Below are 12,917 nucleotides of genomic sequence, written 5' to 3'. Positions count from 1 at the left end.
AGAATGTCAGAGAGAGAGAGAGATGTCTACTGAGAGGATCGTGTAGTTGGAACAGGACGTCAGAGAGAGATGTCTACTGAGAGGATTGTGTAGTTGGAACAGGACGTCAGAGAGAGATGTCTACTGAGAGGATTGTGTAGTTGGAACAGAATGTCAGAGAGAGAGAGAGAGAGAGAGAGAGAGATGTCTACTGGGAGGATCGTGTAGTTGGAACAGGATGTCTACTGAGAGGATTGTGTAGTTGGAACAGAATGTCAGAGAGAGAGAGAGAGAGAGAGATGTCTACTGGGAGGATCATGTAGTTGGAACAGGATGTCAGAGAGAGAGAGAGAGAGAGAGATGTCTACTGAGAGGATGGTGTAGTTGGTACAGGATGTCAGAGAGAGAGAGATGTCTACTGAGAGGATCGTGTAGTTGGAACAGGATGTCAGAGAGAGAGAGAGAGATGTCTACTGAGAGGATTGTGTAGTTGGAACAGGATGTCAGAGAGAGAGAGAGATGTCTACTGAGAGGATCGTGTAGTTGGAACAGGACGTCAGAGAGAGATGTCTACTGAGAGGATTGTGTAGTTGGAACAGGACGTCAGAGAGAGATGTCTACTGAGAGGATTGTGTAGTTGGAACAGAATGTCAGAGAGAGAGAGAGATGTCTACTGAGAGGATTGTGTAGTTGGAACAGGACGTCAGAGAGAGAGAGAGAGAGAGATGTCTACTGAGAGGATTGTGTAGTTGGAACAGGATGTCAGAGAGAGAGAGAGAGATGTCTACTGAGAGGATTGTGTAGTTGGAACAGGACGTCAGAGAGAGAGAGAGAGAGAGAGAGATGTCTACTGAGAGGATTGTGTAGTTGGAACAGAATGTCAGAGAGAGAGAGAGAGAGAGATGTCTACTGAGAGGATTGTGTAGTTGGAACAGGACGTCAGAGAGAGATGTCTACTGAGAGGATTGTGTAGTTGGAACAGAATGTCAGAGAAAGAGAGAGAGAGAGAGATGTCTACTGAGAGGATTGTGTATTTGGAACAGGATGTCAGAGAGAGAGATGTCTACTGAGAGGATTGTGTAGTTGGTATAGGATGTCAGAGAGAGAGAGAGAGAGAGAGAGAGAGAGAGAGAGAGAGAGAGAGAGAGAGAGAGAGAGAGAGAGAGAGAGAGAGATGTCTACTGGGAGGATCGTGTAGTTGGAACAGGATGTCTACTGAGAGGATTGTGTAGTTGGAACAGAATGTCAGAGAGAGAGAGAGAGAGAGATGTCTACTGAGAGGATCGTGTAGTTGGAACAGGATGTCAGAGAGAGATGTCTACTGAGAGGATTGTGTAGTTGGAACAGAATGTCAGAGAGAGAGAGAGAGAGAGAGAGAGAGAGAGATGTCTACTGGGAGGATCGTGTAGTTGGAACAGGATGTCAGAGAGAGAGAGAGATGTCTACTGAGAGGATGGTGTAGATGGTACAGGATGTCAGAGAGAGAGAGATGTCTACTGAGAGGATCGTGTAGTTGGAACAGGATGTCAGAGAGAGATTTTTACTTTGTTATCGGAATTTAGACTGAACAAGTGTGTCCTTCAGAAGAATTGCAACTTTTGGCAGCAGTGTGCACTGACATACCAGACTAGTGCACTACTTCAGCCTTCAGTTGTCTGCTAATTTTAGAACCCAAACATCCTATTCATTCTTTGTTTCCATTTGACAGTGGTTTCTTATCCCTCTTTCTTAACGGTATCATTTAAAGAAAGACCCCAGACACTCACTTCTTCATACAACATCACACATTGTATTTGCCAATTCCTTTGAAACAAGTGCATACAAGTCACAGATAAAAGCATTTCAGTTGGTTGCCATGCACCTCGTAGAGAGGGGCGTCATCATCAGTCAGGTTTTGAACAGGAACAGGCACCAAACAGAGTCTGCGTCCCAAAAGGCACCCTGTTACCTAAATAGGGCACTACTTTTGACCAGAGCTCTGTGGGTGTCCCTGTGGGTGTCCCTGCTCAAAAATAGTGTCCTTTTTAGGGAATAGAGTGCCTTTTGTGACGCACCACTAGAAGTAGGCCTACATCAACCCTGTTAAACATCAACAAATAGGGTCGAGAGAGCCCAGTTCTATTATAATTAAATACCTTTATCTTCAAAAATATAGAAACTGAATGTATTAAAAAAATCTCAAAATTATAGAGCCTTGTTTTACAAAGTATAGCCTACACTAGTCCCCTCGGATTAGGTAAAATATGTACAAAGTCCGTTGGTTAGTTTGTTTGGATGGTATGTGGTATTTCATTTTAATATTTATACACTCGTATTTGGTCTTTTTCCACCAAAACAATCTCTCCCAAAATATTTTGAAAATAAAATCTCAAGTGTCCATTTCGTTTTTACTTTGACGTCCCCTGCAAGGATAGTGCCGATTTCTCCTTGCATGAAAGCCCACGGTACGTTAGAGCCGACCAACGGGCACTTCTCCCCGCTGGGACAGTACACCTCCCCGGTGGATCCTTGTTGTTTGATGCTCTGCCGCGAACACGGGAAGCAGAACTTGTGCGAGGGAACCGACGGACACTGAACAAAGTGCGTGTCCTCTAACCTCTGGTCACAGAGCGTGCAGCAGAGGGGTACGCTCCCGGGTACTGACGAGTCCGGAATGCTTTCATGCCCTTGGTCCATCATTCCACCCCCTGGCACGTAAAGTGTCCCCATAATACCGGATGCCTCCTTACCCTGTGTGGGCCGGCGCTTCTGGGTCATGGAGGAGGGCGAGAGTGGGCTGCTGCTGTTGCGCCGCGTGGTGGAATGGACCTGGTTCCCGTCTTTGGGCGAGCTGTTCCCGCCACCTCCGGCGTTGTCTGCCGCGAGGATCAGCGCCGCCATGGGGGACTGGCCGTTCTGCACAGCTTCCGGTGGGGTGGTGCGTGAGTGGGGGGATAAGGTATTGGTGGGGACGGAGGAGAAGCTTGGTGGTGGTCCCGGGGGCATTTTATGTCCGTCACGGTCAGATGCTGGACCCGGTAACCACTGCTGTCTGTCCTCTCCATTATGCTTGGCGGCGGTTCCCTCTCTCTCCCCCACATGTTCTGGCGATGCTTTCCTTTTCATAGTCCGTGGACAAGATGCTTTCCTTTTCATAGTCCGTGGGTGTTTTCCCCTGTCTGAAGGAAGGAAAGGGTTAAACATGAAGAAGGCTCAGTTAGAGACACAACATGGACAGACAATGGTCGTGAAGAAGGCTGAGTTAGAGAGACAACATGGACAGATGATCATGAAGAAGGCTGAGATAGAGACAACATGGACAGATGATCAAGAAGAAGGCTGAGTTAGACACAACATGGACAGATGATCATGAAGATGGTCATGAAGAAGGCTGAGATAGAGACAACATGGACAGATAATCATGAAGAAGGCTGAGTTAGAGAGACAACATGGACAGATGGTCATGAAGAAGGCTGAGTTATAGACAAAGATGGACAGATGATGGTCTGAGATAGAGACAAAGAAGGGTCATGAAGAAGGCTAGTTAGAGACAACATGGACATATGATGATGAAGAAGGCTGAGATAGAGACAACATGGACAGATGGTCATGAAGAAGGCTGATATAGAGACAACATGGACAGATGATCATGAAGAAGGCTGAGTTAGAGACAACACATGGACAGATGGTCATGAAGAAGGCTGAGATAGAGACTACATGGACAGATGATCATGAAGAAGGCTGAGTTAGAGACAACATGGACAGATGGTCATGAAGAAGACTGAGATAGAGACAACATGGACAGATGATGATGAAGAAGGCTGAGATAGAGACAACATGGACGGATGGTCATAAAGAAGTCTGAGTGAGAGACAACATGGACAGATGGTCATGAAGAAGGCTGAGTTATAGACAAAATGGACGGATGGTCAAAATAAAGAAGTCTGGAGTCATAGATGAGACAACATGGACAGATGGTCATGAAGAAGGCTGAGTTAGATAGACAGATGGTCATGGTTATAGACAACAGATGGTCATGAAGAAGGCTGAGTTAGAGACACAACATGGACAGGTGGTCATGAAGAAGGCTGATATAGAGACAACATGGAGAGACAATAGACAAAATGGACATGGTCATAAAGAAGTCTGAGTTAGATGGTCAAGAAGATGGTCAGAAGTTGAGTTATAGACAACATGGACAGATGGTCATGAAGAAGGCTGAGTTAGAGACACAACATGGACAGATGGTCATGAAGAAGGCTGAGTGAGAGACAACATGGACAGATGGTGATTAATACTGAGAAGAAAAAGAAAAAAGAATGATGCACAATAATAACAGCAAATTATTTACTAATAAATACATAATCCCAAAAATCATATATATACTAATAAATACATAATCCCAAATTATATACTAATAAATACATAATCCCAAAAGGCACTTTTTTAATTTAAGCATGACATGTGGGAGTGTTTGTGTCATTACAAAAATGCTAATCTGGTGTAAATCTATTTGGTTTGAAGTGTGCTCCTATGTAACAAAGGGTTTAACCTGTGAAGTGCTCTCCATATGCACTTTATTCAGCATGTTACCCTCTGCTACATAGTCTAGACTTCATGTTTACAGCTCAATAAAAATACATGTTGTGTTTTGTCACAACTCAAACAGACAAGTCATGCGTAATATGCATATGGGGATATTTTAAATCAACTCTTTGCTCGGAATACCATTCAAATTAAATAGATTTGTCAGAATTGCATTTTTTTCTCGTAACAAACATACCCACAACAAGTCCTGATTAGAAGTGCATATGTAGAGTACTTCACAGGTTAAACCTTTGTACATACTAACACCTTAAACCAAATAGATTTACATCAGATTAGCATTTTTTTGCAATGACACAAACACCCCCACAAGTCATGCTTAAAAAGTGCCTTTTGGGATTATATATTTATTAGTATATAATTTGCTATTGTTAAGAAAAAAATGCAAATCTGACTAATCTTTTCATTTGAATGGTATGCCGAGCAAAGAGTTGACATTAAATGATCTACCTGTGCATATTATGCATGACTTGTCTGTTTGAGTCGTGACAAAACGCAACATTTATTTCTATTGAACTGTAAACATGTAGTCTAGACTATGTAGCAGAGGGTAAATATGCTGAATGGTCCACTGTATTCATTCATATGGAAAAAAACAACCCCATACATCCAGCCATCCAGCCAGCAACAACCTGATTTGGAAGCCATCCAGTTCTGCAGCATCAACAACCCATCACCCTCCGTTGCATGGCTGTTGATCCTTCTGGAACCGGCTGTCGAAAGTATGGAGAACCATCAAGTCCCTGGCCGTTTTCCCCTTGTTCATCCACTCATCCGCCCGGGCTTTGTGATGGTCTATATCCGGTGTCAGGCTGTCAGGTATGTGCTGCTTATCCTTCTCGTGCTGGTCACTACAGGAGACCGAGACTAACCGTTTACCGCCGCCGTGCTCGTTGGGGCTACCTGCCATCAAACCGGACCCCGGGTGCCCCATCGCCATCGGACACACGGTTCTTCCGTTAACTACGTGTAACAAGGACATGTTCCGTGTTATTCCTTCGCGGGTTGGGGCTCTGCCGGTTGAGCTCGTGTGGGTCGTCCGGTTTAGGAAATCCATTAGGTACCGGAATTCCGTTAGCCTGTCTCCCAGACTGGTACTCCGGTCCCATCCTCAGCGGACGGTCCAAGGTGGAGAGGGGGTAGCGGTCCAGGGGCTGTGACGGCCGGGATCCGGGGTCTCCTCCAGACCCGTGGTGGTTAGACTGGATCTCTTTCCCCGATAGCTGCTGCTGTTGCCCCAGTCCCGGAGACCTCCCCTCCTGGAAGCCGTGAGCCCGCTTCAGCTGCCGGGCTGTCTCAATCACAAACTCGATCCGGTCCGCTCCTTCGTAGTTAACACATCCCCTGCAGATGGGTTCGGTAAAATCCCAGATCATAGCCCAGGGCATGCGGGGCAGGTCGCATAAATAACAGGACTGTCTACGAGAGGCAGCGACCACCGCAGTCGACATGGCTTCCCTTTCACCGGAAAACGGAGCTTAAATCTCTCTCTCAAACCAGATCTCTGTGTTAGAATCTATCCAATACGTTTTCAGAAACTAGTTCCTTCCGTTTCTCTAAAAAGAAAACGTGTCCTCTCCTCTCCCCGTCTGTCTCCGGACTACAGCAAGATACAGTAGTTCATAACAGCAGAGTAGAATGTTCTTTACTACGTCGTACTTGTGACCTGTCTCTGTCACTGCCTAGTCTACTACCTCCTCCGCTCAGCCCAGTCCCGATGTAGAGCAAGGACGTCTGTCAGCTCAGCTCCGAGGCAGCGACGTCTCTGGACACTGTGCTTCCAGCTTCAATATTCTATTGACTTGATTCTTCTACGCCAGTCCTCTTCATGCTCTGAAGCCAGCTTCTCTATTGAACCACTTGAACCTTTTGAAAGAAGCTAACAGCAGCCAGACACTCTGGGGTGGGAGAGAATAGAATGTGTTATATTGCCTTCTGCTGCAAGCAAAGCCATGGGAAGTAGGGTGCTGAGTGTGCTGCAGCACCCCCTGCTAAAACGAAATAAAACAATTATTTATATATATTTTTTTAAACATTCAAACATAATTTCCCCCCACATCTTACATGTTTTATTTGATTTATTTAACCTTTATTTAATGGCTGCAAGATTGAAACAGAAAATATATCAACATAAGTATCCTCTTTTGTAAGGGATGGTTGGAACACTTGTTGTACTTTTGTCGATTTCTCAGAGATTGTACATTTACAATGTGATACGAACAACTAAATCTGTCTGCTACAATTTGGTAATATCTCTCTAAATCACCCAGACAAGGTGTGACTTTGTCTCAAATACAAGGAGTAAAATGTTAGTTGTAACAGGGCTTGAGCAGGGCTTGAGCAGGGCTTGAGCAGGGCTTGAACAGGGCTTTAACAGAGCTTGAACAGGGCTTGAACAGGGCTTGAGCAGGGCTTGAGCAGGGCTTGAGCAGGGCTTGAGCAGGGCTTGAGCAGGGCTTGAACAGGGCTTGAACAGGGCTTGAGCAGGGCTTGAACAGGGCTTGAGCAGGGCTTGAACAGGGCTTGAACAGGGCTTGAGCAGGGCTTGAACAGGGCTTGAACAGAGCTTGAGCAGGGCTTGAACAGGGCTTGAACAGGGCTTGAGCAGGGCTTGAACAGGGCTTGAACAGGGCTTGAGCAGGGCTTGAACAGGGCTTGAACAGAGCTTGAGCAGGGCTTGAACAGGGCTTGATCAGAGCTTGAGCAGGGATTGAGCAGGGATTGAACAGGGTTTGAGCAGGGCTTGAGCAGGGCTTGAACATGGCTTGAATGGGGCTTGAGCAGGGCTTGAACAGGGCTTGAACAGAGCTTGAACAGGGCTGGAACAGGGCTTGAATAGGGCTTGAAACATAGCTGGAACAGGGCTTGAACAGGGCTTGGAGTGAACTGCAGCAGTCTGAAGAAAAGGCATGAAAACAGAATAACATTGGCATATTTAACAAAAAACGTTTATTGTTTTTACTCTCCAAAATCTAGTTAGCATAATAATACAAATCCCATCAGAGTCATTCTGTTTAAAATAGACATATCTGTTTGAATGGGCTCAATCCACTGCATCCACAATGGTGGCCCTCCCCATCTGTGTTGGAAGATGGCTGAGCTACAGCGGTGTTTGTCAGACCATGAGAGACCCATCTGCGGTGGAAGGTGGCTGAGCTACAGCGGTGTTTGTCAGACCATGAGAGACCCATCTGCGGTGGAAGGTGGCTGAGCTACAGCGGTGTTTGTCAGACCATGAGAGACCCATCTGCGGTGGAAGGTGGCTGAGCTACAGCGGTGTTTGTCAGACCATGAGAGACCCATCTGCGGTGGAAGGTGGCTGAGCTACAGCGGTGTTTGTCAGACCATGAGAGACCCATCTGCGGTGGAAGGTGGCTGAGCTACAGCGGTGTTTGTCAGACCATGAGAGACCCATCTGCGGTGGAAGGTGGCTGAGCTACAGCGGTGTTTGTCAGACCATGAGAGACCCATCTGCGGTGGAAGGTGGCTGAGCTACAGCGGTGTTTGTCAGACCATGAGAGACCCATCTGCGGTGGAAGGTGGCTGAGCTACAGCGGTGTTTGTCAGACCATGAGAGACCCATCTGCGGTGGAAGATGGCTGAGCTACAGCGGTGTTTGTCAGACCATGAGACACCCATCTGCGGTGGAAGGTGGCTGAGCTACAGCGGTGTTTGTCAGACCATGAGAGACCCATCTGCGGTGGAAGGTGGCTGAGCTACAGCGGTGTTTGTCAGACCATGAGAGACCCATCTGCGGTGGAAGGTGGCTGAGCTACAGCGGTGTTTGTCAGACCATGAGAGACCCATCTGCGTTGGAAGGTGGCTGAGCTACAGCGGTGTTTGTCAGACCATGAGAGACCCATCTGCGGTGGAAGGTGGCTGAGCTACAGCGGTGTTTGTCAGACCATGAGACACCCATCTGCGGTGGAAGGTGGCTGAGCTACAGCGGTGTTTGTCAGACCATGAGAGGACCCATCTGCGGTGGAAGGTGGCTGAGCTACAGCGGTGTTTGTCAGACCATGAGAGACCCATCTGCGGTGGAAGGTGGATGAGCTACAGCGGTGTTTGTCAGACCATGAGAGACCCATCTGCGGTGGAAGGTGGCTGAGCTACAGCGGTGTTTGTCAGACCATGAGAGACCCATCTGCGGTGGAAGGTGGCTGAGCTACAGCGGTGTTTGTCAGACCATGAGAGACCCATCTGCGGTGGAAGGTGGCTGAGCTACAGCGGTGTTTGTCAGACCATGAGAGACCCATCTGAAGGTGGCTAAGCTACAGCGGTGTTTGTCAGACCATGAGACTCCCATCTGCGGTGGAAGGTGGCTGAGCTACAGCGGTGTTTGTCAGACCATGAGACCCCCATCTGCGGTGGAAGGTGGCTGAGCTACAGCGGTGTTTGTCAGATCATGAGAGACCCATCTGCGGTGGAAGGTGGCTGAGCTACAGCGGTGTTTGTCAGATCATGAGACCCCCATCTGCGGTGGAAGGTGGCTGAGCTACAGCGGTGTTTGTCAGATCATGAGACCCCCATCTGCGGTGGAAGGTGGCTGAGCTACAGCGGTGTTTGTCAGATCATGAGAGACCCATCTGCGGTGGAAGGTGGCTGAGCTACAGCGGTGTTTGTCAGATCATGAGACCCCCATCTGCGGTGGAAGGTGGCTGAGCTACAGCGGTGTTTGTCAGATCATGAGACTCCCATCTGCGGTGGAAGGTGGCTGATCTACAGCAGTGTTTGTCAGACCATGAGAGACCCATCTGCGGTGGAAGGTGGCTGAGCTACAGCGGTGTTTGTCAGACCATGAGACTCCCATCTGCGGTGGAAGGTGGCTGAGCTACAGCGGTGTTTGTCAGACCATGAGACTCCCATCTGCGGTGGAAGGTGGCTGAGCTACAGCGGTGTTTGTCAGACCATGAGAGGCCCATCTGCGGTGGAAGGTGGCTGAGCTACAGCGGTGTTTGTCAGACCATGAGAGACCCATCTGCGGTGGAAGGTGGCTGCTAGCGGTGTTTGTCAGACCATGAGACTCCCATCTGCGGTGGAAGGTGGCTGAGCTACAGCGGTGTTTGTCAGACCATGAGACCCCCATCTGCGGTGGAAGGTGGCTGAGCTACAGCGGTGTTTGTCAGATCATGAGAGACCCATCTGCGGTGGAAGGTGGCTGAGCTACAGCGGTGTTTGTCAGATCATGAGACCCCCATCTGCGGTGGAAGGTGGCTGAGCTACAGCGGTGTTTGTCAGATCATGAGACCCCCATCTGCGGTGGAAGGTGGCTGAGCTACAGCGGTGTTTGTCAGATCATGAGAGACCCATCTGCGGTGGAAGGTGGCTGAGCTACAGCGGTGTTTGTCAGATCATGAGAGACCCATCTGCGGTGGAAGGTGGCTGAGCTACAGCGCTGTTTGTCAGATCATGAGACTCCCATCTGCGGTGGAAGGTGGCTGATCTACAGCAGTGTTTGTCAGACCATGAGAGACCCATCTGCGGTGGAAGGTGGCTGAGCTACAGCGGTGTTTGTCAGACCATGAGACTCCCATCTGCGGTGGAAGGTGGCTGAGCTACAGCGGTGTTTGTCAGACCATGAGAGACCCATCTGTGTTGGAAGGTGGCTGAGCTACAGCGGTGTTTGTCAGACCATGAGAGACCCATCTGCGGTGGAAGGTGGCTGAGCTACAGCGGTGTTTGTCAGACCATGAGACACCCATCTGCGGTGGAAGGTGGCTGAGCTACAGCGGTGTTTGTCAGACCATGAGAGGACCGATCTGCGGTGGAAGGTGGCTGAGCTACAGCGGTGTTTGTCAGACCATGAGAGACCCATCTGCGGTGGAAGGTGGCTGAGCTACAGCGGTGTTTGTCAGACCATGAGAGACCCATCTGCGGTGGAAGGTGGCTGAGCTACAGCGGTGTTTGTCAGACCATGAGAGACCCATCTGCGGTGGAAGGTGGCTGAGCTACAGCGGTGTTTGTCAGACCATGAGAGACCCATCTGCGGTGGAAGGTGGCTGAGCTACAGCGGTGTTTGTCAGACCATGAGAGACCCATCTGCGGTGGAAGGTGGCTGAGCTACAGCGGTGTTTGTCAGACCATGAGACTCCCATCTGCGGTGGAAGGTGGCTGAGCTACAGCGGTGTTTGTCAGACCATGAGAGACCCATCTGCGGTGGAAGGTGGCTGAGCTACAGCAGTGTTTGTCAGATCATGAGAGACCCATCTGCGGTGGAAGGTGGCTGAGCTACAGCAGTGTTTGTCAGATCATGAGAGACCCATCTGCGGTGGAAGGTGGCTGAGCTACAGCGGTGTTTGTCAGATCATGAGACCCCCATCTGCGGTGGAAGGTGGCTGAGCTACAGCGGTGTTTGTCAGATCATGAGAGACCCATCTGCGGTGGAAGGTGGCTGAGCTACAGCGGTGTTTGTCAGACCATGAGACCCCCATCTGCGGTGGAAGGTGGCTGAGCTACAGCGGTGTTTGTCAGATCATGAGACTCCCATCTGCGGTGGAAGGTGGCTGATCTACAGCAGTGTTTGTCAGACCATGAGAGACCCATCTGCGGTGGAAGGTGGCTGAGCTACAGCGGTGTTTGTCAGACCATGAGACACCCATCTGCGGTGGAAGGTGGCTGAGCTACAGCGGTGTTTGTCAGACCATGAGACCCCCATCTGCGGTGGAAGGTGGCTGAGCTACAGCGGTGTTTGTCAGATCATGAGACATCTTGTAAATCGTCTTCTCACGAAGATGTCTGTAGCATTCTAACGGTTTGGCCTTCAAACTAGTATGACCCCTGTAGGGAAAGATGAGACTCTCACCAACACGTTTGTAGCGTCCAAACGTCCTAACTTCTTTTTGGTTTATGTTGTGACTATGTTTTTCCATGTATGAATCTGTATGGTGGTGTGTGAGTGAGTGAAACCGAGCTGCTGCAGACACCAAGCAGGACATATTTGTGCAAGCCTGCCCTCTTTACGTTCCATAGAGGAAGAAAGAAGGTAAGTCAAGTAATAACGCCAACCACCCGCTTCGCCCCTAACCGCCAACCATCCAACCCGCTTCGCCCCTAACCGTCAACCATCCTCCCCGCTTCGCCCCTAACCCCGTACCATCACCCAGCTTCGCCCCTAACCGCCAACCATCCTCCCTTCTCCCCTAACCGCCAACCATCCACCCCACTTCGCCCCTAACCGCCAACAAAACACCCCGCTTCGCCACTAACCGCCAACAAAACACCACACTTCGCCCCTAACCGCCAACCATCCTCCCCGCTTCGCCCCTAACCGCCAACCATCCACCCCGCTTCGCCCCTGACCGTCAACCATCCACCCCGCTTCGCCCCTAACCGCCAACCATCCTCCCCGCTTCGCCCCTAACCGCTAACCATCCTCCCCGCTTCGCCCCTAACCGTCAACCATCCTCCCCGCTTCGCCCCTAACCGCCAACCATCCACCCCGCTTCGCCCTAACATAAACCATCCTCCCCGCTTCGCCCCTAACCGCAAACCATCCACCCCGCTTCGCCCCTAACCGCTAACCATCCTCCCCGCTTCGCCCCTAACCGCTAACCATCCTCCCCGCTTCGCCCCTAACCGCTAACCATCCTCCCCGCTTCGCCCCTAACCGCTAACCATCCTCCCCGCTTCGCCCCTAACCGCCAACCATCCTCCCCGCTTCGCCCCTAACCGCCAACCATCCTCCCCGCTTCGCCCCTAACCGCTAACCATCCTCCCCGCTTCGCCCCTAACCCCGTACCATCACCCAGCTTCGCCCCTAACCGCCAACCATCCTCCCCGCTTCGCCCCTAACCCCGTACCATCACCCAGCTTCGCCCCTAACCGCCAACCATCCTCCCCGCTTCACCCCTAACCGCCAACCATCCTCCCCGCTTCGCCCCTAACCGTCAACCATCCTCCCCGCTTCGCCCCTAACCGCCAACCATCCACCCCGCTTCGCCCCTAACCGTCAACTAATGGACCCCGCTTTGCCCCTAACCGTCAACCATCAACCCCGCTTCGCCCCTAACCGCTAACCATCCTCCCCGCTTCGCCCCTAACCGTCAACTAATGGACCCCGCTTTGCCCCTAACCGCCCACCATCCACCCTGCTTCGCCCCTAACTGCCAACCATCCTCCCCGCTTCACCCCTAACCGCCAACCATCCACCCTGCTTCACCCCTAACCGCCAACCATCCACCCCGCTTCGCCCCTAACCGCCAACCATCCTCCCTGAAGTTCACCCCTAACCGCCAACCATCCTCCCCCATACTTTTAAGCTTCGCCCTAACCGCCAACCATCCTCCCGCTTCACCCCTAACAAACCATCCTCCCGCTTCGCCCCTAACCGCCAACCATCCTCCCCGCTTCACCCT

At 50.5% G+C, this 12,917-nt stretch overlaps 1 pseudogene; it reads right to left on the bottom strand.

Moving 5' to 3' along the window:
• Positions 1-2,280: 2,280 nt before the first annotated feature.
• LOC127911256 (interferon regulatory factor 2-binding protein 2-A-like) lies at positions 2,281-6,491 on the bottom strand (annotated as a pseudogene).
• Between the last annotated feature and the right edge of the window lie 6,426 nt (positions 6,492-12,917).

Source organism: Oncorhynchus keta, chromosome 24, assembly GCF_023373465.1.
Source record: "Oncorhynchus keta strain PuntledgeMale-10-30-2019 chromosome 24, Oket_V2, whole genome shotgun sequence".
Lineage (NCBI taxonomy): Eukaryota > Metazoa > Chordata > Actinopteri > Salmoniformes > Salmonidae > Oncorhynchus > Oncorhynchus keta.
This window is presented reverse-complemented; position numbering and strand designations above follow the sequence as displayed.